This window comes from Passer domesticus, chromosome W (assembly GCF_036417665.1).
Source record: "Passer domesticus isolate bPasDom1 chromosome W, bPasDom1.hap1, whole genome shotgun sequence".
Classification (NCBI taxonomy): Eukaryota; Metazoa; Chordata; class Aves; order Passeriformes; family Passeridae; genus Passer; species Passer domesticus.
The window spans coordinates 3,474,071-3,500,837 of NC_087511.1; positions in this window are offsets into that span (position 1 = coordinate 3,474,071).

Below are 26,767 nucleotides of genomic sequence, written 5' to 3' on the forward strand. Positions count from 1 at the left end.
TTTTCCATGGGAAAAAGAAGTAATTTCACCAGAGTTTGGGTATCAGATTAAAAGCGGCCTTTGGGGCTCTAAGGATTTGCAGGCTTCTACATGCTAGCAGCTTTAGTTTTGGAGAAATTCAGCAATATTTGCAGGATTGTAGCTTGGCACCCCATTGTCTGCCAGGGGAAGCGGCTGCAAATGAAGACCATTTTCCATGGGAAATAGAAGGCATTTCCACAGGGTCAGGGTATCAGATCAAATGTTGCATTTGGGGCTCTTAGGACTTGCAGGGTCCTAGTTGCTGGCAGCTTTAGATTTGGAGAAATCTAGCAAAGTTGGCAACACACGTTCTGACAGGGCGAGTGGCCGCAAACGGAGGCTATTTCCAGTGGGAAAAAGAAGTCATTTCCCCAGGGTCTGCATATCAGCTCAGAGGTGGCCTTTGAGGCTCTTAGGATTTGCAGGCTGCTACACGCTACCAGCTCTAGTTTTGGAGAGATCCAGCCAAATTTGCAAATTTCTAGCATGGCACCACACGTTCTGCCAGGGCGAGTGGCCACAAACGGAGGCCATTTCCCATGGGAAAAAGAAGTCATTTCACCAGAATTAGGGTATCAGATTAAAGGCGTATTATATTTCTTTTTTTTTTTTTTGAGCCTGGTCTTAAAAGCTCTCAAAAGAATATATAATACACCCAAGGATAGCTCAGCTATGATTTTGGGGGCATAAAATAAGCAGGATGACTTCTGCTGCAGTGTTAGAAACAAAACAGTTTTAATAAAAGGCAAAATAACAATCAGAAAAACCTGAGCCAGGTGCAGAGGTCTGCTCCTGGTAAAAACACCTCACAAAAGTCCCTACTTCCTTTGTTCTCTTCTTTTTCTACCTGATTGTTCAGGTGGGACTTTTTGGCTTCTATCCAATTAGATGCTCCCAAGTTTTTGGTGAAGTCCCTGAGGTCCTATGAGGTGGCTTTTCACCTAATTGTTGAGAGAAACTTCTGGGCTTCTTTCCTTTTTTGGGGGGACAAAGGATAGTTTTGTCACTGTATTCAGGGGGCACACTCCTACACCTCACCCTTTCTATACATTTTAAAAGAAAGAGGAGAAAGGAGCATGAACTGAAAAAGTCTCACTCTTGTTCACAATTTATAATCATGCCAATAATTTCCAAATTTGGTTCTAACCTTCTATCTTAACTTTGGTGAAGGGTTTTCCCAGGCAAGCCTCAAATTCCTGGCTATATATGAGTTTTACAGAGAGGTAGGTTAACAACTCTTTTGGAACAAGAACAATAATTACACAACTTTTTTAGTGCAAAACTTTCTTGTAAACAATTTTAACTACTGCAAACTTAGAAAACAGTCTTTGCTTCTAGCTGTCGCTCAGTTGTTTGTGCATTCTTCTTCTGGTGTCGTCTGCTGCTCTGAGATCGGCTGTACCTGTGGCTTGACATTCTTTGCAGGGATCCATCGAAGACCTGCATTTGTAGAAATGCATGCAAACCCCCGGCCCCAAAGTACAAGAGGATGGAGTCCCGAAATCTGTCCTCTCTCTGGATCCCTGATGAAGACTGGTGGCCTTTCCTTGAGCTTTGCTTGACTGGTATTGCTGAAATGTCTGAAAATCGGTGGTACCTGCTCCATAAAAGAATTATTTAAGAAGTTAAAAACATATACAGCTTTATTCAGCCTCTCTATTGTAGAAAGCACTTCTGTCCCCCCTTTCTATCTTTCAAGGATAATTTTCAGTGACCTGTGTGCTCTTTCTACAATAGATTAGCCTGTGGAAGAATGTGGAATACCTGTGGTATGTTTGATACCCCAAGTTTTGAAAAGCTCCTGCAGTTTATTAGAAATGTAGGCTGGTCCGTTGTCAGTTTTGACTTCTTGAGGAATACCTAGGGATGCAAATGCTTGTAAGAAGTGTTTAATTACATCTCTACTTTTTTCTCCTTGATGTGCAGAAGCAAAAATTGCTCCTGAGAAGGTGGCTATTGATACATGTATATGTTTGAACCTTGCAAATGACTGATATTGAGTGATGTCCGTTTGCCATATCTGCAGGCTATTTAAGCCTCGAGGGTTAACTCCTGTTGCTATTGCTGGTATAGCTAATTTCTGGCAATCTGGACATGATTGAACAATTGCTTTTGCCTGATTCTGAGAGATGTTAAACATTCTTACTAAGGCAGGTGCATTTTGATGATAGAAAGCACGGCTCATTCTGTCTTGTTCAATAACATTAGGAAGTGTGTGCTGGATTGGCATGGCTAACAAATCAGCCATGGCATTGCCTTCTGCTAAGAAACCTGGAAGAGAAGAATGTGAGCGAATGTGCATTACAAAGTAAGGTTCTTGTTGAACAGAAGGAAGTAGGATTAATTTTTTAAGCAAACTGTACAACTGATCATTGAAAACTTTTTTCAGCAGAGATACTTCTGCTCACTCTACTACACCTGCAACATAAATTGAATCCGTTACTAAATTAAAAGGAAATGTGAATTTTGAAAAGACCCGTACAACTGCTGCTAACTCTGTAATCTGTGCAGAACCATCTACTTCCTCAATATCTGATTCCCATTTTTGTGTCTCTGGATTTTGCCAAGCAATCACAGATTTTATAGACTTTCCAGAACCGTCTGTAAAAAATGTGATTGCCTCTAGGGGTACATGACTTCTTAAAGGCTTATGAATTAATTTTAAAGATGAACTTAATAGCTCATGTTTGGGACAATTGACTGAAATTTTTCCTGCAAAATTTTCTAAAGCAAATTGCATGACTTCTGAATTTTGAATTAACCATTCCAAATAGATGGATGTGACAGGCAGGAAGATTTCTGCAAAATCTTTTCCTGCAAGGGAAAGCATTCGAGATCTAGCCTTGATAATCAATTGTGAAATAATTTCAGGGCAAGTTGTTATAGTTTTACCCAATTGACGAAATAGGAAAACCCACTCTAAGATTATCAGATCGTCCTTCTTCTCTAGATCCCACTGGACTATTAAACTGTGAAGCTGTGGACTCTCTCCTAAAACTGCAAACAAAAAAGACAGGTTAGGATTATACTGATGAGCTTGAAGTGCCTGTATGGGTCTCATCACTTTGTCTAAAGCATTTTGAGCTTCTTTGTTGAATTCTCGTGGTGAGTTTAAAGCTGTGTCTCCCTTCAGAAATCTGACAGAGGAGCTAAGTCCTGATTTGAAAAGCCTAGTAGTGGACGAAGCCAGTTCAGAGTCCCTACTAGCTGCTGCACTTCATTCAGAGTCTTTGGATTTGTCCTTAACTGGAGTGGTTGCGGAGTTACTGATTGTTCTGTGATCCTGTATCCTAAATATTTCCAGGGAGGAAGTGTCTGTATTTTTTATTTTGCTACTGTGAGTTCAGCTTTCTCCACTGCTGAGATTACCTGATCTGTTGTCTCCTGCATTGATGCTTGGTCCTTTGCTGCTACTAAAATATCGTCCATGTAATGTAATATGAGGGAATTTGGATATTGTGCACAAACTGAGGAAAGTATTTTTGCCACATACCACTGGCATATACTCCGGGAATTCCACATTCCTTGGGGTAGAGAAAGCCAATGATATCTTTTTAAGGGTGCTTGCTGATTTATGGATGGGATGGAAAAGGCAAATCTTGGTGCATCATCTGGATGCAAAGGAATATTGAAAAAACAGTCTTTTAAATCAATAACAGTTAACTTCCAATCTTCTGGAATCATAACAAGAGAAGGTAAACCTGGTTGTAAAGAACCCATTTCTTGAATCAGTTTGTTAACTTTTCTGAGATCCTGCAACAACCTCCACTTCCCACTGTTTGGCTTTTTGATTACAAAAACTGGAGTATTACAGGGACTAGTAGTTGGAGTTAGGTGACCTTTGTTTAACAGTTCCTGTACCAACTGCTCTAAAGCAGCAAGTTTCTTTTTGGGTAAGGGCCACTGGCTGACCCAGATGGGTGTATTAGATGTCCATGTCAGTTTTAAAGTGTTATGTCCATCAACAGCTTTTGTTAAAATCCAGTTTCTAACCTCAGACCCCATTGCGAGAGAATAGGGTTAGGGTTAGGGTTAGGGTTAGGGTTAGGGTTAGGGTTTAGGGTTATAGGCTAGGAGTTACGATTAGGGCTAGGGTTAGGGTTAGGATTTAGGGTTATGGGTTAAGGGTTTGGGTAAGCGGTTAGGGTTAGGGTTAGGGTTAGTGTTACGGTTAGGGTTATGGGCTAGGAATTACGATTAGGGCTAGGGTTGGGGTTAGGGATTAGGGTTATGGGTTAGGGGTTTGGGTTAGGGTTAGGGGTCGGGTTAGTGTTAGGATTAGGGATAGGATTAGGATTACGGTTGGGGTTAAGGTTAGGTTTAGGGTAAGGGATAGTGTTAGAGTTATGGTTACGATTAGGGTTAGGGTTCTGTTGTTATTTGTGTTGGGGTTAGGGTAAAGGTTAGAGTTAGGTGTTAGGGTTTGCATTAGGGTTTAGGGTTAGGGGCTAGGGGTTACAATTAGTGTTGCTGTCGAGACGGTCACGACACGAAGCAGAGACCACAAGCAGTCTCAGATGGCAACTCTTTATTATCAAACATGGCTGACCTTTTATACACTAATTGTTTATGCTTCTTCTACCCTAACTATTGGACACAATAAATCAACATAACACCACTGGTGAAAAGTTACAGTTACTTAACTAACTTTCTAAAAATACTTTGTGCAGCTGTGAAGTTCCCTTCTTATCTTTCTTCAGCTCCTCACTTCTCTTGGTCTCCTTGGTTACAGCATTGGAGAGAGCTCCTTATCAACTTCTTCTTTCTTCTCAGCTTCTTCTCGCTCCTTTAGCTAACAGGCCCACTGTTAGCTTCTTCCACAATTCCCCCTTTTTGTTTTTAAATTGGAAACACAGGTGCTACAGATTTTTGCAGGACCCTTTGCAAAAATCCAAGCAGACAGGGGAAACACAGAACAACAATCACAACCATCAACAAAATCAACATTCCCATTCTTAGTTCAATCATTCCTATCCTTCATCCATCTATAAGTGCTTTTAAATTTCTTAACTACTTTATCCTATAAAAACGTGAACTATAACCACCCTAAAATGCTCAAGAAGAGCTGCAGGAATACTAGAACAAAGGTTCCAAAAACCTGCATTGTCTTGGTCAGTGCAAACCAAAGCCACACCCTTTAATTACTATGGAAGGACATGAAGAGTAATGAGATACATATCCTGATTTATATATATAAATATAGCCTTAGCCAGTGTCATCTGCATGTTCTGCTTCAGCTGCAGAGCTATCCATCTTATCCCTACCTGCACTCTCCAGATAAGGTTTGACACAGCGAGCAGGAACCCATCGAGGACCATTATCTGTCAAAACACAAGCATAACCCCTTCCCCAAGTTATTAATTCCACTGGGCCAGACTACATGCCAGTAATTAAATCCTTAACCCATACCTGTAGCTATGATATTTTATGAAAAATCGCTTCCTAGGATTTTTCCCTCCTGAGAGCTGAGGGCCTCAGGAAAGAAATGTAAACAATAACTGTCTGCTGCTGTGGAATGCAACAGGTGCGTATTCCATTGGTCCATGTGGATTGTTTTCAACTGATGAACAATCACAGCCACCTCTGTCGAGGCTGTGAGCAGTCACAAGATTTTATTATGCATTCTATTCTGTTCTTGTTCTTTTGTAGCCTTCTGAGCATTCTTCTCTCTCTGTTCTTTTAGTATAGTTTTTATGTAGTATTTTAATATACTATATAAGATAATAAATCAGCCTTCTGAGAAAATGGAGTCAAGCCCTGTGTCCCCACACTTGGAGCATTCACCACAACACATACCTTAACATTTCTACAGAGGTCTGATTGCTTAGAATTCAAAGAAGAAAAATGGTAAAAAAATTGGAGATAACTGTGAGTCAGGTAGAGGACGCAAGAAGTTTAACACATAAACAGCTTTATCTAATCTCACTTGAGGTGACTCCTGTTGCATTCCCCTGTTTGTTTTTGAACCTGACGTTTAAGAAGACTGTGAGCTCTTTCAATAATTGCTTGGCCCGTGGGGACATGTGGAATACCTGTTGAATCCTCAGTGCCCCAAGCATGAAAGAATACTTGCATTTTCTACGAAACATATGCTGGGCCATTATCCGTTTTTATGTGTGTCGTGGTTTGGCTCGGAAATGTGTTTCTGGAAAGGTCTAAGTCAGGCTAATCAGTGGCCAAATTTAAAATTGGTATGTGATGTGGCCACTGAAGATCTGGATACTCCTCTGAGAATACACGGGGGTTAAAAGCAGGAGATTCTCAGAGAACTTCCTCTTTAGGAATCCGGCGTTGGTGAGTGGAGTCTGACCTCTTCCCTGCCCAGCTGCGTCTGGGTGGGGGAGGGGGAGGCCATGACAGGGAGGAGGCCGGGAGCCCCAAAAAGTGCAGAGGTGGAGGAGAACATGCAGGCGTTGATGAGACTTGAGATGTCTGGGCAGCCCCCCCCCGGAGAGAGGGACAGAGATTGTGCTGGCAGCTCAGCCGGCCAGAAGTGGGGGATGCGGCAGAGAGGTGCCTGGCAGCTGTGGGAGTCCTGGATAGGCAGAAGTGAAGATTTTAACCCTTTTGTAGACTAATAGAAACCTTACAAATACTAAATCCTTCTGAATCAGGATGAGGTGAGAGATGAGAGATGAAATGGGCAAGCGTGAGGAAAGCTGGAAGAGGAGAGAAGAATCTTGAGTGGAAGAGATGATGGAGTGGCCTTGGGTTAGACTCTTTCTTGTATAGCCATAGACAGACCCGTGTTTTTTCCCTGTGACTCAGAGACTGTATTTAGGGGGAGGCAACACCCGGGAGTCAAGAGTGAAGCAGCAGCGTGAACAGAAACGGCTGAAGGGGGTGTGAGATGCCTTCTGTCTCTACGGAGAGGAAGATCTCTGTTCATGAGGCCCTTCGGCCCCAGGGGGTGAAATGTGGGGGGGACTGGTGTCCCGAATTTGAGACTGTTCATGAGGCCCCTCGGCCCCAGGGGATGAAATTTGAGGGGGACTGGTGTCCCGAAGTTGAAAAGTTGAGACTGTTCATGAGGCCCCTCGGCCCCAGGGGGTGAAATTTGGGGGGGACTGGTGTCCCGAAGTTCAGAGGTTGAAACTGTTCATGAGGCCCCTCGGCCCCAGGGGGTGAAATGTAGGGGGGACTGGTGTCCCAAAGTTGAGAGACTGCTGTTTCTGGAAGTGGGTGGAGCATCTTTAAACAGGGAGCCCTAAAAGCAGTCCTGGCCCGTGTCCAGTGGTGAGAGCACTGGACATGGGGGGGGAGAAGTCACGAGGGCCGATGTTCTCTGGGTGAGGCCATGGGTGACACGGAAGCACAGGAGGTTTTAATTGTGCTTCCGGGGGACGCCTATAAAGCAAGGGGGGACTCCTCTCTCCCTGATGGATTTGAGGGTTGATAATTTGAGGGGTGGTGAATCTGTGGAGAAAAGGGAGGGGGAGGAGGAAGGTATCTAGGTGTTCATTCTAGCTTAGTATGTGTTCCTTTCAAGATTTGTAATAAATAAAGTGTTGTGTTTTTCCCTCCATCCCCGAATGGTAGCCTGCTTTGTTCTGTTCCCGGGTCACATTTCACACCAACCCTTTTGGAAATATACCTTTCATGAGGGCCCTGGCATTGTGCCAGGGTCAAACCATGACAATGTGACACAGAACACCTAGGATAGAAAGGCGTGATAAAAATGACAAATAGCATCCCAAGTTTTTTCTCCTGTGAATGCTGAAGCAATCATTGCGTGAGAAAAGGTATCAACCGTAACATGAACATACTTAAAGCGACGAAATTCTGGCATTTTCGTAACATCAGTCTGCCATTCCTCTAAAGCGGAAAGACCCCTAGGGTTGGTACCATAATATTGAGTGACGTGAGTCATGTGACAGTCAGGACAAGAAGAAAGAATTGATCTTGCTTCACCAATTTAAATTGCTGCTGTAAAGCTCAAGCACTCTGATGAAAAAATTGATGAGATAAAAATTGCCTGCTGCAACACATTATTTATGGTTTTGATTGCAGCAGCAGCTACTAGAGAATCTACATAGGCATTGCCTTCAACAAAAAATCCTGGTAATGATGTGTGGCTACGAATATGCATGATGAAATAAGGATGTTTTCAAGCACCAATGACTGTCCATAACTTCACTAACATAGTAAACAATGGTTTGTCTTGGATATTATACAATACTGTTTGATCTAATTGCTTAACCAAATTGGCAACAGAGATAGAATCAGTAACTATATTTAGAGAATCAGGAAATAAAGTGAAAGCCAAAAGAACAGCACAAAGTTCAACTAATTGAGGAGATCCCTGCTGAATCATTGTCTCATATTCCCAGTGATCATCCTTTTTCCAAGCTACAGCTGCTTTTCCAGTTTTCCCGGATCTATCTGTAAAAACCATTATACCTTCCACTGGAACAGGAGAACAAATTTGTTTTCCTTCAAAAGGAATCTCCTTGGTCAGTTTTAGAATTGGATGAGAAGGTAAATGGTATTTTATTTGGCCTGTAAAACAAGACAAGGCAGACTGCAATTCATGATTATTTTGAAAGCACCATTCAAAATACCACTGTTGCACAGGTATCACAATGGTCACAGGGTCGTGTCCCAGAATTTCATGACAACGCCTGCGGCCTTTGATGATAATATCTGCAAAAAGCTCATAAAGTCCTGGAGCTGTTTTCTGAGATCTGAAAGATAAAAATATCCATTCCAAAATATGCATTTGATCTTCCCAATTATCACTCCATTGACACAGTATTCCACATGGTATTTCATGGTTTTTCAAAATAAACAATTGAACACCAACAGAGGTATCTATTCTGTTAACAAATTTGTGTGCTAAGGCTAATTCAATTTCTTCTAGGGTTTTTTTTGCTGCCGGAGTCAATTGCCCCTCATCAGTGGAGGAAGTGATGCCTGAGAGCAAATCAAATAATGCCTAAATATGGTCGAATCCAACCTATTAAGCCAACCAATTTCTGTACATCCATAACAGTTTTAACATCAATATCTAATTTCACAGGTTGAGGCATAACTTGAGTGTTAGTCACCAATATACCTAGATATTCCCAAGGCACGTGTTCCTGCACTTTCTCTGGGGCAATGATCAGACCAAAAGCTTTCACATTTGTTACCGTACATTGTTTAAGTGCTGATAACTGTTGTTTGTTGTCAGATGCCAACAAGATATCATCCATGTAATGATAACAGTAGCAAGTATTAAATTGCTCCTGCACTTTTGACAAGGCCTGTGCCACAAACCATTGACAAATAGTTGGCAAATTTTTCATGCCTTGGGGGAGTACCCTCCATTGATATCTTTTATTGGGTGCAGCATGATTTGTGGAAGGCACAGTAAAAGCAAATTTTTCTTTGTCTTGCTCAGCCAATGGAATCGTAAAGAAACAATCTTTCAAATCAATGACAACTATCTGCCATTCCTGCGGAATCATTGTGGGTGTAGGAAGGCCTGGTTGTAAAGCTCCCATTGTTGCCATTACTGCATTTATCTGCCGTAAATCATGTAGAAGTCTCCATCTCCCCAATTTCTTTTTTATTACTAAAACAGGGGTATTCCAGGGGCTGAATGATTCCTCAATATGTCCTGCTTGCAATTGTTCTGTGACTAATTCTTGCAGGGCAGTAAGCTTTTCAGTGGTAAGGGGCCACTGGTCAACCCAGGCAGGTTTATCTGTCAACCATGTCAAGGCTACAACTGGACGTTCATTGCCCTGCATCACAGTGACCCCTATTAAAAATCCGTAGTAATTTTGACACCCCATTGAGATAAACAATCTTGCCCCCATAAACTTTGAGGAAGATCAGCAACATAGGGCCTGATGTTAGCTTGTTGACCATCAGGATGTTTCACATTAATTACAATGGCTGACAAACCGCCTGTTGTTGCACCGCCCAATCCCATAAGTCCAAAACTTGCATGAGTAAGAGGCCACGACTGAGGCCAGAAACGTCGGGAGGGTATTGTGACATCTGCTCCAGTGTCAATCAAACCTGTTACTGATATGGTTCCTGGATGACATCCACTGGCTGTGAGGATACATGTCTTTTCTGGACGGTTCTCCGTTACTTTCTCAGTCCAGAACACTTGAGGTACTCCTGTCGAGCCAAAACCTCCTGTGCCGTGACTTTGGTCAACTGTATTCGGAACAGAACTCACAAAAGGTACAATTTGAGCAATGCAAGTTCCTTTCTGAATAGAGACAGGAGGGTGATCAATGGATACCATAGCATGAATCTGTCCTACATAATTGGCATCAATAAGTCCTAAATGCACATGAATACCTCTAAGTGTAGTACTTGATTTGCCTATCAAAAACACACTCAATCCCCGTCCTATTGGACCAAAGGCATTGAGGGGCACTTTGCATATTTCTTTTGTCAAAATGGTTACTGTGACAGCGGTGGGTATATCAATCCCCGTGGACCCTCTTGTTGCCCCTGAGTATTGCTGGCAAATGGGTAGCTTTGCAGTGCCGGGAAGGCCCCTATCGGCTGCTGTGGTTGTTAGGGTATTTGTATTCCCACGCGCCTCTTCGCGCTTTTCTTCCAGTTTCCCGGCAACAGCTGACCATTTGCATGGTATTTACTCCTGCATTGTTTGGCATAGTGCCCAAATTTAGCACAACGATTGCACATAACATCACTGCCTACACTTGGGTTAGGTGCTGTTTTCCGAGTAGTACACTGCCCTTTCGTGCCCTCGCTGTCCACATCTATAGCATTTCGACAAAGGTCTTAAAACTGAAGCAAGAGCTGCCATTTTATGCTCCACGGAACCAACTTTCGAGCAAGCAGTAACAATTTCAGGCAATGTGGGTTCCCCAGGTAAAGTGTCAATAATCTTTCTGCAATCTGGGTTTGCATTTTCCTTAGCCAATTGTATACACAATTTCTGTCACAAGGGTTCATCATCTACCCGTTTTTCAATAGATGCAGCAAGCCTTTCCACAAATTGCATAAATGGTTCTCTCATCCCTTGCTGTATAGTAACATACCTCTGCTTTGGAGCTGACATTTCCATTGTTTTAATTAAAGCACTCATGCCAATTTGCTGAGCTTGTGTCAAAATTGAAGGATCCCACCTTGCCTGTAAATCTGGGTTAGCAAAAGGCCCGGTGCCCAACAGGGCATCAACACCCACAGCATGACGAGGGTCGTGTTGAGGCAGCTGCATATTTGTCAAAGCAGTGCGCTCAGCCACTCGCCTCCAAGATTCTTGAAAAACACCGTATTGCACTGGTTGGAATAAAATTGTAGCAAGGTGCATGATGTCATAAGGTGCAAGCAGATCTGCATTGATTACACGTATTAATTGCATTACCTCAGAGGAATTAATACCATACTGAGCCACCTTCGACTGGAGATCTTGTACAACTGTCCAGGCAAAGACGTGATGACTATCATCCGGCCCTGTTCCAGGAGCTGCTTTAAAAACTGGAAAAGCCATAGGGTTAGCACAGGCACGAGTTGCATCAGCACTCTTCTCCTGAGGTACTTTTGGAGGACCTAATCTTTCTATTATGTCCCAATTCTTTTCTTCAACTGCTTTTTTTCTAACAAATTCCCAAAACTCCTGAGGATGTCAAGGAAGCACAGTTACTTGACATGGAGGCAAAGTCCATGGGGCAGTAGGGCTAGAGCTATTAAAAGGTAAACTGACAACAGTTCCTTGCCCCAACTCAGGTGTTACTGCGGGTGACTCGTCACTTGATTCGCTGTCACTGCTAGGTAACGGAGGATACGACCTTGCAGATTGTTCATGCAGTTGAAAGGGGAGTGGGGGGGCAGACGGCTGGACTAGAGCAGAGGGAAGCAGGGGGGCAGATGGCTGGGTTTCTCTCTCTGCTAAAGACAGTTCAACTAGCTGACGTAGCAGTGTATCGTATACAGGCACCATCGCGAGCTGCTGCGCAGGTGTGAGATACAGAGGTTTAGGAGTCTGATAAGGAGACGCCACGGCAGTTTGTCCAGAAGTTTTGGCAGTTCTCCCAGAAGCCTTGGCAGCTTTCCCAGGAGCTTTGGCGGCTTTCCCAGAAGCTTTGGCATCCAGCCCAGAAGCTCTAGCAGCTTTCCCCGAAGCTTTGGCAGCCGTCCTAGAAACTCTGGCAGCTTTTCCGGAAGCTTTGGTAGCCTGCCTGGCAACTTCCATGGCACCTGCACCTTCTTCAAGGATGGTTTCAGCAAGTTCCCCATCAGAGGCCCTGTCTGCCTCATCCCCCCCGTCAGTTTCTATTATCAACCCCGATTCTTCGTCCACATCCCGCTCTGCTTGTTTCTGCTCTGTTTTTCATTGTTTCAATGCCTCAAAGAGCGATCCCCAGGTAACAGCTAAATCGACAACACTTTTATCTCCCGCTCGGATAACTTCCCACAGTCTGTCCCCAACTTTTTTCCATGCCTTAACACTAAATGCTGTACCAGGGTCAGTGCCAAAACCCTGTGATTTAGCCCACAGCAATAAACTTTGAAGGCCTAATCTGAAGTAAAGATTCCCTTATTTCTTAACAAAACTTTCCATGTAGCCAAAACAGTTTCTTCCTCTTTAGATAAATTATTTCCCATTATTGCTAGTTGGTGGCTCACCTAATTCCAGGTGTCTTGATAGGAGAAAATCAGGTTCGGACCTCCCTGTGGCTTTCACCGGCCACTCTCAGCTACACCAATGCTGCCTCCCCCACTACGTCCCAGTGGGTCACAGTTGCCAATCACTAGGACCCTGTATGGGTCCAAACCGAGTATCTTGTTAAGGGCCTTGTGTCACTCGGAAATCACCAGATGTCGCTGTCGAGGCGGTCATGACACAAAGCAGAGACCACAAGCAGTCTGAGATGGCAACTCTTTATTATCGAACATGACTGACCTTTTATACACTAATTGTTTATGCTTCTTCTACCCTAACTATTGGACACAATAAATCAACATAACACCATTGGTGAAAAGTTACAGTGACTTAACTAACTTTCTAAAAATACTTTGTGCAGCTGTGAAGTTCTTATCTTTCTTCAGTTCCTCAATTCTCTTGGTCTCCTTGCTTACAGCCTTGGAGAGAGCTCCTTATCAGCTTCTTCTTTCTTCTCAGCTTCTCACTCCTTTAGCTAACAGGCCCGCTGTTAGCCCCTTCCACACATATATACCTTCATATATAGTTTTCTGAAACTTACATATATTTATGTGAACATAAAAGCGTGTGACTGAAAGCCAGATCTCAAAATTTTAAATTAGTCCTATGTGAACATCAAAGTATAACTCTAAACTGAGTGGATTTTATCTCAACAAGTTAGTGGCATGGACACAATCTGTTAAAAAAGGAGTCTGCATCCATCATTTTGCTTTCAGTCCTATACAGTGTACTATTTTGGTGAGATGCAAGGGTGTTATTTAATGGAAATGAGAGATATAGTTTACTCATAATTATCATTAAAAGGGTTAATGCAGAATGTAGAAGTGATTGTATTTTTTTTTCAAATTACAGTAACAGACTCACCAAGGAAAAATTCTTCTATGAAACATTCCATTATTGCTTTTACAGACCCATAATTTGAGGACACTGCTCAAAAACTCAGACAAAATTATTTTACAATCATGGGTCCATTAAAGGTTTAAGGATTGGTTAGATTACAAAGAATTCAGTTGTGAAAAAATGTTGTGTGATTTATTATGTTATTTAAAATTGCACAGACGTGAAATAGGCTGTATCTGCAGAACAGGCAGCTCACTACTGTGCTGAGTGTGGGGCCTTCTCACCTACAGGTAAACTTTGTACTGACCCACTTATTTCTGCATCTCTAGCACAGTAGAAATATTTATTATAACATCCATTTCTCTCATTCCAGGTACACCCAACATGATACTATTGATCCTCAGGCCAATCATTCATTAGGCATTCATTAAGGAGCCAGAGTGATAGGCAAATGGGAATTACAATTATAATAATTCCAACAAAGTAGTTGATAAGGAAAAGGTAAGGCACAGGTCTGTAGCTCAGTGAGGGTAAGGATCTCAACCCGATGCACGACTATAGCCACACTTTATTTTGCTGAAATAAAAAGGCCTAAAGCACTGGTACTTGTTCTCAGGGGCAGTATGTGAGCATCTGCAAATGGTAAAACAAGGAACAGTTCAGCAAACATGTAATGCAGAGCTGGTTATGGCAGCTGGTAGGGCAACCTGGGCAGGGGTACCTGTCCCCTTGCAATGTTTTGCAATTCTCTTCATGAAGTTCCCAGTTAACTTCTTTTGTCTTGCTGCTTGTAAACACATGAAGCTTTGTCCATTTTCAGTGGGAGAGGATGAGTTTACCTCATTTATAGTAATCCAAATTGGATGCCTTGCTGTGGATACGTGTCCTGGATTAGGGCAAATCTGGGAGAAAACCTCCAAAGGGGGCCCCCCCAGAAAGCAAACCCACATGGCCCCTCCCCCCTACTGGTTCGGGAAGGATTCCTCAGAGAGAAGTGGAAAGAACCTGTTTATTTAACAGGCAAGACACCCCCAGCACACAAAATGAACAATACCAGATGACAACACTTTTTCACCGATCTGAAAAGGATGACAAATTCAGAAAGTCTTTCCTGGGAGTGGTCACTCTGTTGTCGCTCCCTCCGGCACTGGGGATAGCTGCTGCAGCCACAAGATGCAAACTCTTGGTGTTTCCCAGGTCCCAGTCTGGAGCAGGTTTGAGTGGTTCCAAAAAGGGAAAGGAAAAAACAGTCCAGGGAAAAATGTGAACTGCTTAGCTGAACTAACTTAGAAGCATAAGCAAAAAGCAAATGCAAAGCAGGAGCACAGCAAGAAGCAAGAGCAAAGCAAAATCAAAAAGCAAAGCCCAAAAAAGCAAAAGCCTCACTATGTACTGCTCCGTCTCTATGTCCCGCCAGCCGTGGGGGAGCAGGCTGATAACAAACCAAAACAAACCTTGCTCTTCAGAGCCAGTCTTGAAGGCACAGAACATAATATCCAGCATTAACAGAACAGATGAATGGGGATACAAGCATCATAACCTCACCCTAGGACATTCCACCCCTTATCCCCATATCATCAACATACTACCACACATCATGCATTTTATTAAAGTAAAACTTCCATCTGTTCCCCAAAAAATTACAAGCTATACTCATCATGCCCTCATCGCATCCCCACACCAGACCACTGAATCCAGGCCCCACACCACGGAGCTCCAGGATTCCCCACTTTGATTTTACTCACTCAAAACTCCATCTTTCACTTGCTCAGACCTTCAACATGTACACATTTCCTTCTCCATCTTTCACTTGCTCAGACCTTCAACATGTACACATTTCTTCTATCTCATGTCTGTATTATTTAATGTACAGACAATGGCAGTAACATACAACAAACACTGATATTTGCATATCATCCTCACCCCACAATCAGATCTCTATGAGGTACACATCAGGTTGTGTAGCCATGATATGTTATGAAAAATCCTTTGCTAGGATTTTTCCCTCCTGAGGAGCTGAGGGCCTCATGAAAGAAATGTAAACAATAACTATCTGCTGCTGTGGAATGCAACAGGTGCAGCTGTGATTGGTGCATGTTGGTTGTTTCTAATTAATAGCCAATCACAGATGCAGCTGGCTCGGACTCTCAGGGAGTCACAAGCCTCTGTTATTCTATTCTATTCTATTCTTGTTCTTTAAAGCCTTCTGATCAATCTTTTCTCTCTATTCTTTTAGTATAGTTTTAATGTAGCATTTTAATATAATATATATCATAATATAATAAACCAGCCTTCTGAAAACATGGAGTCCAGACTCACGTCTCCACACATGGGGCACCAGACACAACAGTGTTGTTCCATCGCTTTGCATTATCCACCATGTGCAACCTGGTCCCTGAGCAAAGACAACCCCACAAATGGGTTTGTCTGTACTTGAGGCAGAATTGAACCACACAGTCTTCCCTAACAAACCTCTGATATGTACCACTGGGACTTTATCTCCATCTATTATATTCAGGGACTCAGACTGGGCAAGAGCTGCTTGGTTGGTGGAACTTCGGGTGTTAACTAACCAGGTGGCCTTTGCTAAATGCTGCTCCCAATTTTTGAAAGATCCCCCACCTAAGGCTTTCAACTGGGTTTTTAGTAGTCCATTGTACCTCTCCACTTTGCCTGCAGCTGGTGCATGGTAGGGGATATGGTACACCCATTCAATGCCATGTTCCCTAGCCCAGGTGTTCATAAGGCTGTTTTTGAAATGAGTCCCATTGTCTGACTCAGTCCTCTCAGGAGTACCATGTCTCCACATGACCTGCTTTTCAAGGCCCAGGATGGTGTTATGGGCCATAGCATGAGATACAGGAGAGGTTTCCAACCATCCCGTGGTGGCTTCTACCATAGTCAGCACGTAGCGCTTGCCTTGGCATGTCTGGGGCAGTGTGATGTAGTCAATCTGCCAGGCCTCCCCATACTTGTACTTGGACCACCACCCACCATACCATAGGGGCTTCACTCTCTTGGCCTGTTTGATGGCAGCACACGTCTCACAGTCATGGATAACCTGCAAAATACTGTCCATGGTTAAATCCACCCCTCGGTCTCATGCACACTTATAGGTGGCATCTCTACCCTGATGACCTGAGGCATCATGGGCCCATCGAGCTAGGAATAACTCTCCCTTGTGCTCCCAATCTAGGTCTATCTTGGACACCCCTATCTTTGCAGCCTGGTCTACCTGCTCATTGTTTTGGTGCTCCTCATTAGCTCTACTCTTGGGGACATGGGCATCTACATGGCGGAACTTCACAGGTAGCCTCCCTACCCTGGTAGCAATGTCTTTCCACGCTTCAGCAGCCCAAATTGGTTTTCCTCTATGCTGTCAGTTAGCCTCCTTCCACCTCTCCAGCCATCCCCATAGAGCGTTGGCTACCATCCATGAATCAGTGTAGAGGTAGAGCTTTGGCCACTTCTCTCTTTCAGCAATGTCCAAGGCCAGCTGAATGGCTTTGAGTTCTGCAAGTTGGCTTGATCCACCTTCTCCTTCAGTGGCCTCTGCCACGTGTCATGTGGGGCTCCATACGGCTGCTTTCCACTTCCGATTCATTCCTACAATGTGACAGGAACCATGAGTGAAAAGAGTATAGCATGTTTCGTCTGGTGGCAGTTGGTTATATGGAGGAGCTTCTTCAGCCCATGTTACTGGCTCTTGTTCTTCATCTATGACACCAAAATTTTCACCTTCAGGCCAATTTGTAATTACCTCCAAAATCCCAGGGTGATTCAGTTTACCTAAACGGGCGCACTGTGTGATAAGACCAATCCACTTGCTCCATGTAGCACTGGTGGCATGGTGGGTGGAAGGAACCTTGCCTTTGAACATCCATCCCAGCACCGGTAGTCGGGGTGCCAGGAGGAGTTGTGCTTCTGTACCAATCACCTCTGAGGCAGCTTGGACTCCTTCATAGGCAGCCAAAATTTCTTTCTCTGTTGGTGTAGTTAGATTCAGACCCTCTGTAGCTTCGACTCCAAAATCCCAGTGGTCGACCCCGAGTCTCCCCAGGCACCTTCTGACAAAGGCTCCAGGACAAACGATGGTTCCCAGCTCCAGAGTAGGGCATGTTCTTCACCTCTGGTCCTGTCCTGACCAGGCCAAGGGCTACTGCATGAGTGATCTCCTGCTTAATCTGGGCAAAGGCTTGTTGCTGCTCAGGGCCCCAGTGGAAAATTATCTTCTTATGGGTGACCAGGTAGAGAGGGCTCACAATCTGACTGTACTCGGGAATGTGCATTCTCCAAAAGCCTATGGCACCTAGGGAACCTTGTGTCTCCTTCTTATTGGTTGGTGGAGACATAGCTGTCATCTTGTTGATGACATTCGTAGTTATCTGACGCCATCCATCTTGCCACTTTACTCCTAGGAACTGAATCTCACCAGCTGGTCCCTTTACTTTGCTCTTTTTGATGGCGAAACCAGCTCCCAGGAGGATTTGGACGATTTTCTCTCCTTTCTCAAACACTTCTGCAGCTGTGTTCCCCCACACAATGATGTCATCAATATACTGTAGGTGTTCTGGAGCCTCACCCTTTTCTAGTGCAGTCTGGATCAGTCCATGGCAGATGGTAGGACTGTGCTTCCACCCCATGGGCAGTCGGTTCCAGGTATACTGCACTCCCCTCCACGTGAAAGCAAACTGAGGCCTGCATTCTGCTGCCAGAGGAATGGAGAAAAATGCATTGGCAATATCGATAGTGGCATACCACTTCGCTGCCTTGGACTCCAGCTCATACTGGAGCTCTAATATGTCTGGCACAGTAGCGCTCAGCGGTGGAGTCACTTCATTCAATGCATGAAATAAATGAGCAGGAGATCTTTCTCCTTTTTAATGCCTTTATTAAGAAGAATCAGCTCAGGTGGGGAGAAATCGACAGGTTGCGCCCACACCGCCGTTGCTCCCAGGTGTGGCACGAAGAAGGAGGATGATGCAGCTTTGTCCACTGGTCTGCAGACAGAGCTGGGGACTCTGTCCTCACAGGAGAGTCGTGGAGTCCTTAGCTTGTTTGTTTAACACTCCGGGATGTCTTCTTAATCAGTATCTTTTCAGGTTAGGGTGAGAAACAAAAAGGTCCAAGCAGGTACGGGACTATGCTCCCATCCTTAGACGTCACTTAAGTCACTTGTTGGCTCGTGATTTTAGGGGTTTTTCTTGTAAAAACTGTAAAACTGTAAAAAAAACCCAGGGTGCAATGCATTTCTCATTTGCATGCTGTCTCTGGTGTCACTGCCCATTCTCTTTACCCTGGAGGGTTTCCCTTGGTATCTTTTTGGCAAACGGCCAGCATCAGAGGAACAATAGTTAATCACCGGCCATTAACAGGTAATTAAGAACTTTTTCTTTGGCAGCACACCCAAAGAAGTCTGACCGGTTTGACTTTTTTTTTTTTTACTCTGAAACTTAAAAAAAAAATACAACTTTCTATTCATAACAATGCATGGTACCTGTGTGATGACCAGATGACTTGTTTCACTGTCGGCAGGGCCTGGAAGTGTTCGGGCCTGGCTCCCAGCACTTGATACGGCTGAAGGCACTGTGAGCTCTAAGGACAGCCGGGCTCCTGGGGGGGCTTTTCTCCATGCGCCTGTCACCGATCACACAGTGTTCACTCTCGGGAGCTGCAGCGGAGCCAACTCAGCATAGCTCCGGAGGAAACTGCCGAGAAAAGGCATCCGGGTGACCCGCTGGGCGGAGGCGGCTCCTGGCTGCGGGGCCAGGGGCGGCGGCGGCGGCGGCGGCACTGGGCACGGCCTCCCGGCATGGGCCCGCGGCTCCGCGCACCCGCCCGGACCAGGGGCGGCCCCCCGGGGCGCTGCGCTGGGCCCGGCCCGGCCCACGGGCTGCCTGCACCATGGCCGCGGGCGCAGGGGCGCGGCGGCAGCGGGGGGACCCGTGCCTGACAGGAAGCGCGGCGGCCGGCGCTGCGAGGGCGGGCTCGGCCCTCGTCGTCCCTTCCACCCCCGGCCGCGCTCCGCCCGCTCCGGCCGGCCGCTGGCGGCGGCCACTCAGGTGTGCGCGGAGCGGGGCGGCCCTGCGCTCCCCTCGCTGTCTGGCCCGGCCGCCGCAGCTGCTCGGCGGGCCTGTCACGTAGGGCAGCGGCGGCGCCGCTTCGGTCTGTTCTCTGCCACCTTCCCCGGAGCGGGAGCCCGGGCCGGCCATGGGGCCGCCGCCGCGGCGGGCGCCCGCTCCACTCCCGGCTCCCCGGCGGGCGGGGGCACCGCGGGCCGGCGGCGCTGCCGACGACTCCTGCGGCTCGGCGTAGCGGCTCGGCGGGTGCGGAGCCGCCGCGGTTCCCCCCGCGCTGAAGGGCAGGCGACAGCGACCCGCCATGGAGAAGGCAGTGGCCGCAGAGCTCCGTCAGGGCGCGCTGGCGCCGCTCACTGTCATCTGCCTGGAAGAGTGCGGCCCGGCCGCTCCCTGGAGGCGGGGCACGTCCGGGCACAGCGGGCATCGGCTGTGGGGACCCCTCCTCCCCTGCGGGAAATGCCCGTGGGCTGGGGGCGCGCAATGGGACGAGGCTGCACCACACCGAATCGTGCCGACAATGTGCTGTCCCGTCAAGGTCCCACTGCTCATTCCTCACTGCAGCTATTTTGGTGCTTTCACTGCCTCCAGCAAGATTGTTTTGCATTTAGTTGGTAAGATAAGATGCCAAAGGTTTTTAGATAAACAGCCTTTACTTTAAATAATGTTCTAAATCTGAGCTAATAGCTTGTATATTAAAATATCACTGGCATCACAGTTAATAGGTAGGAAAGTTTAAGGATGCCACCTCCAGCCCTTCCTGGGACACCTGCAGGGATGGGCACACCAAACCTCCCTGGGCAGCCCCTGCCAAGGCCTGACCAGCCCTTCCATGGAGAAATGTCTCCTAAAATCCAATTCTAAACCTCCCCTGGCCCAGCCTGAGGCTGTTCCCTCTGCTCCTGTCCCTGTTCCTGGGAGCAGAGCCTGATCCCCCCAGCTGTCCCCTCCTGTCAGGGAGTTGTACAGAGCCAGAAGGGCCCCCCTGAGCCTCCTTTTCTCCAGGCTAAGCCCCTTTCCAGCTCCCTCAGCCCCTCCTGCTGCTCCAGCCCCTTCCCCAGCTCTGTTCCCTTCCCTGGACACGCTCCAGCCCCTCCAGGGCTCTCGTGGCCATGACAGGCCCAGAACTGGCCACAGCCCTCGAGGTCCCTCAGCAGGGCCAGCCTAGGGGACGGGCCCTGCCCTGAGCCTGCTGCCATCCCAGGGCTGGCACAGCCCAGGTGCCATTGGCCTCTGGCACATCTGGGTTTGTGTCCAGCCCCTGTCACCAACACCCCCAGGGCCTTTCCCACCAGCAGCTTTCCAGCCCCTCTGCCCCAGCCCAGCTCCATGGGGTTGGACCTGGCACTTGGCCCTGTTGTCCCTCAGGTCATGGATCCAGCCTATCCACATCCTTTTGCAGAGCCTTCCTACCCTCAAGCAGATCCACACTCTCACCCAACATGATGTTATCTGCAAACTGCCTGAGGATGCCCCCAATTCCTTCATCCAGATCATCCATAAAGACACTGAACAGGACTGGGTCCAGTAGTGGTCCCTGGAGAACCTCATTGGATGCCAGCAGGATGTGGAACCACCCCACCATCACTGATGTAATTGTAATGGAAGTTCCCCAGCATATGAGCAGTAAGGCTCAGGTTGCTGGAGCACAGCAGGTAGTGCGATTCAGGAAGTGCACAGGGAATGCATTTTTTCCACCATAAGAGCAGAAGTGCATATGTTTCTTTGTAGTTGCTGGAAACATGAGGGATGATATGAGTAACTTAGCAGTGGGAGGGATAAAGGAAACAAACTATGACTGTTGTAGTTAGCAGAGGAGTGGAATTTGAAATGCTGATGGTAAATAAATGAATCATTAGAAAGTAATGAACCTTCCTAATTTATTCCTGCAACATGATTTAATAATTTTTGATGTTTTAGTCCTAAAACACACAGAAACCTGTGGCTCATTATTTTATCAGTGACACGACCTCTCAAGGCTATTGGTATTTCAGAGCTGGGTACCTGTCGTGGGGACAGGACATTTTCATGCTTATTATCCCAAATCGTGGTTTCTGTTCCCTGCTCCGTTTGTTGTGTCTATTGTTTTGTCCTTCCCCCCCCCCCTGCCTGGGGGCTCGGCTTTTTGCATGCTTGCTTGGCCGGCTGGCTGCTTGCTTGCTCTTCTAGCTTTGCTTCTCTTTCTTTTTTTTTCTTGCTTTTTTTTAGCTCGCTTGTTTTTTCGCCATTTTTTTTTTTCTCCTTTCCCCGGTTTCTGTTGTTCCCTTCCTTCCCTTCCCCCCCCCCCCCGAAGATATCGGACCGGCGCCGGGCAAGGGGCTCTGTCCGGGGTCTGCAAGAGAAGCTTCGTACCCTCCGCAGCGAAGAGAGAAACGGCTCGACCCCTTGGACTGGTGAAACATCTGTTGCCATCTCGGGCTATTTCTCTTGTGCTGGGAGTGTTTTTTTGTTGTTCTTTAATAAACAAGCTTTTTCCACTTCCCCTCTGAAGAAATTCTTCCCGAACCCAGTGGTGGGGAGGGGGGAAGGTGCGGAGGGTTTTGTTTCCTATAAGGGGCTCCTTTGGAGATATTTTCCCTAATTTGTCCTAAACCAGTTCAAATAATTTGGTGGCCCGTACGGGGATACCGGACGAAGTAGAAAAAGCTTTACTCTAATAATATTTTTGGCTTTAACTGTTTGTGAAAATATTAGTATGTCTCCTTTTAAAGTTGTAATGTCATTTGGAGTGAAAGCCTGCCTCTATCTCTAATCATTAAAGTTCTTTGAAGTTTTCATAACTTTATGGTCACTAAGGTTATTTTCTTATCCAGAAATAGCTCCAGTATTGTCCCTAATACGTAGCTTTTGTAACAGAAAGGCACTAACCAGAATATTCATCAGACTAGGCTTGAGTGTGATACTTTGCAAGGGACTTATAAAAATGTTGTTATCGGTTCCAGGAATGTATAATTCGTAGTTGCGGCTGTGTGTTAAATTTGTTATAGGGGAGGAGGTTATTCAACCTTTGCTTTCCTTTTCCTCCTCCGAATTGTTTACATTTCTATTAGAAAATGTTCAGTTCTCCCTGACTGCCAAGGACACCATCTTTCTGTTATTTAATTTAACAACCTTGCTCTATACTGTCTGCAGTTTATATAAGATGAAGGCTGCAATTTCTAGAGGGGCTGGTGAGACCCCTGATTTAGGGGTACAACCAAGGGTAAAAAGTCCTGAGTGGTGTGGGAAATGGGAGGATATGGGCCAAATTTTAAAGGAGTTTTCTGATCCGGTAGACTGGGACTTTCCATCTGAACAAATTCAGAACCCAGCTGAGGTGGCGAAGTACCTGAAAGGGAAATGCCAGGATAACCCTAAGGAGAAAAGAATCCTTGCAGTGAGCTGGGCCCTGGCATATGCTTATCGTACCCTGCTAGATACTGTAGGGCAGCAGACAGAGGCAGGGGGGCAGGGAGATAAATCAGCAGCTATCCCAGTTACTCAAGCTGCAGCTAACACCCCAGGCTCGAAGCCAGCAGTTAAATCAAACAGTAAGCCTCAGCCAAGGGCTATTGCTACTAGTACAAAAAGTGGAAAGTGTACAAATAAGACTGACCGACCAGTAGAAAATGATGATGATTACGATGCAGAAAAAAGACCCTCAACACCTCCTGACATAAAATCAGGAGTCAGAGCAACTAGCACAAGATCAGAAGCCACTATTGATTCCTTCTCCCTGAGGGACCTTCGAGGCCTAAGGAAGGATTATCGGCGACAGCCCGACAAATCTATAATTAGTTAGCTAGTCCGCCTTTGGGATGCGGCAGGGGAGGCTACCATTCTGAATAGCACTGAAGCAAAGCATTTAAGATCCCTGTCACATGATCCCGTCATCAACCAAAGCATAATGAGAGAGGCTAGCCCTCACAACCTCTGGGAACGGGTCCTGGACAGCGTGACACAGAAATATCTGTGTGCCGATGACCTCTATGTTCAACAGACACAATGGAAAACCATAGAACAAGGGATCCAACGCCTGAAAAAAATAGCAGTAGTAGAGATCATTTTTTCAAACGATGTAACAACTAAGAATCCGAACTTTGTACCATGCACACCTGTAATGTAGAAAAAACTAGTGCGACTTGGGCCACCTGAATATACTTCTGCGCTAGCAATAATGAAGCGAGAAGAAGTATATGAGACTGTACTCGATATAGCAAAGAAACTTCGGGCATATGCGGATGCTGTACATAACCCGACTCATGCCAGAATTGCAGCTGTAGAAACACGACTACAGAAACTAGAAGACAAAATAGAAGAAAGCAACAAGAAACTCAGAAAAAAAATTAAGAAAGACCTCCTCCAAATTTCAGCTGTACAAATTAGAGGCCCTAGTACCCAACGCAAACGTTCCCTTGTTAGAGAGAGAAAGTACACCCCACGAGCTAAGTTGTGGTTCTTCTTACGTGGGTCTGGAGAAAACATGAGGAAATGGGATGGAAAACCTACTGCTGCTCTAGCACAACAAGTGCGTGAATTGAAGGAAGGTAAGAAAAGGAAAGCAGCCCCAGTTACCCGTAACCGAACAGCCAGGTATGATGATGATAATGACATGTCTGATCCCCTTGAGGGAACCTCCAAAACATATACCCCAAGAAAGAAAGATAAACAGGCGTAGAGGGGCCCTGCCTCTAGCCAGGTAGAGGCATGGGAAAACCGTATCTTTTGAACAGTGTAAATCCGATAACCTAGCACATCAGAACCACAAAAATATAACGCTTTAGTGGATACTAGTGCACAGTGTACTCTAATACCATCAAGACATGTGGGGGCCGAGCCTGTTTCCATTGCTGGTGTGACAAGGAGATCACAACAACTAACCCTAGTAAAAACTAAAATAAACCTGACTGGGAAGGAGTGGAAAAAACATCCCATTGTAACTGGCCCAGGAGCTCCGTGTATTCTAGGCATAAACTTCCTCCGGAACGGTTATTACAAAGACCCAAAGAGACTCAGATGGGCTTTTGGCATAGCTGCTGTAGAGGCAGAAAACGTTAAACAATTAAACACCTTACCTAAACTGACAAAAAACCCATCTGCAGTAGAACTCCTGAAGGTAAAAGAACAGCTCGTACCAATTGCGACCTCGACAGTACATCGCCGGCAGTATAAAACGAATCGAGATACCGTGATCCCCATCCACAAAATGATTCATAAGCTAGAAAGCCAAGGAGTAGTTAACAAAACCCACTCACCCTTCAACAGCCCCATCTAGCCTATACGTAAATCTGAAAAAGAATGAAGATTGACAGTGAACTATCGTACCTTGAATGAAGTGACACCACCACTGAGCGCTGCTGTGCCAAACATGCTGGAACTCCAGTACAAGCTGGAGTCCAAGGCAGCGAAGTGGTATGCCACTATTGATATTGCTAATGCATTTTTCTCCATTCCTCTAGCAGCAGAATGCAAGCCTCAGTTTGCTTTCACCTGAAGAGGCGTACAGTACACCTGGAACCGACTGCCCCAAGGGTGAAAACACAGTCCCACTATCTCACAGGGAAATGCTGTAGGTAGCACATATAAAATTCCTTTGGTGTGCTCCTGTGACTCTGGAGTGCAGTGGAACTGGCAGCCTGCATTGTTACACTTGTCATGATGTACATGAGAAGTGTTCTGTGCAGGATCATGGGGGGTCATGGCATTTGCAACCAAAAAAAGCAACTGGAAAGAAGAATGAAACACCACATGTAAAAGCTCTTAGAGGAAAGCCTCCATGAAGCCATTATAACTAAGGTCTAAAGTTAGCATTAAAGATAATAATGTAAATGCAAGTCTGTAGTGCTTATTCAGAGAATTTTTAAAGGATGTATTAATATCTATAGTTATAGGCAGCTGCTGCCATGCATAGTCCACGCACACTTTTGAATTTAGGGGTTTTTTAATTGCTTTATAATTTAAAGGGATGTGAATACTGAAATGTTTAGCCTGTCTTTTCATAACTGTTATGGATAAGGTAAAATAAGGGCAGAGAAACACTTTACAGAGAAAACTGGTGGGAAAAAGGATGGACTTCAGTGGCTGGGGCTAAACCTGCCTCATCATGCAGCTTTTAGACACAGGTGAGATTGAAAAATTGAACAACTATTCTTTCTGTGTCAGTAGTTTGATAGCGTGCCAAAAGGGGAATGATTTTTAGCACAGAACTTCATATAAGATCATATAGAAGCTGTGGCTGCCCCTGGATTCCTGGAAGTGTCCAAGGCCAGGCTGGACAGGGCTTGGAGAACCTGGGGTGGTGGGAAGGTGGAAGGTGTCCCTGCCCATGGCAGGGGTGGCACTGGATGAGCTTTAAGGTCCCTTCCAACCCAAACCATTCTGTGATTCTGGGAATTTCCTTCACTTCTGTCCAAGGAGATGCTTTAAAGCTGCTGTAAAAGGCACACACTTTTCCTCAGACAAACTTGTCTACCTGTAGCACTTCAGAAAAGCTCTGCAGTGTTGTGAATCCATTAGAGGAGTGCTAAGGAATAGGAAATAGTTTCACATTGCCTCAGGTTGAAACATCTGGTTCAAGTGAAAATTGCATTTGCATTGTTTTACAGCTCCCAGGCACAGTACATGGTGGAGGGAAAAGTCTGGCACACTTTTCCTAAAATTAATTTAGATTTTGAGTTTTTACAGAGCAGTTCTGAGTTCATAGCTCCTCTCCACAGTCCAATGCACAGCCTGGAAGGTTTTCTTTGCAAAGCTTTGTTTGCAGCTGTGTTTGGCTGTGAGTGTGAGCTGTGGTGCTGCTCCCCTTGTCTTCCTTGGCAGGATCTGGAGATGTCTGGCTTGTGGAATTCTCTGCTGTCCCTCACTGAACTCTTTCCTTGTCAGTTCACTGACAAGACATGGGTGCTTTGCTAAATTCATCAGAAACATGTATGAATATTGTAGATTCAAAAAGTTCCTTCTTAAAAAAAAACCCCAGAAAACAAAAAAACCCAAATCAAATATTTTTGAGAATACAATGAATTTGAGAGAAATTATTCAAATAGTGATTTTTTTCTTGTGTCACTACTTGTCTACCTCCTACACTGCAGTAATAGATAATTTCTGCTCTGCATTATTTGAAAGAGTTCTAAGTTGTGAAAAAGTCAAAACAATTAAATGTGTTGTTCCTTTTTCTTCATTACTTAAAAAGACTACGTCTATTTATTTAAAAAAC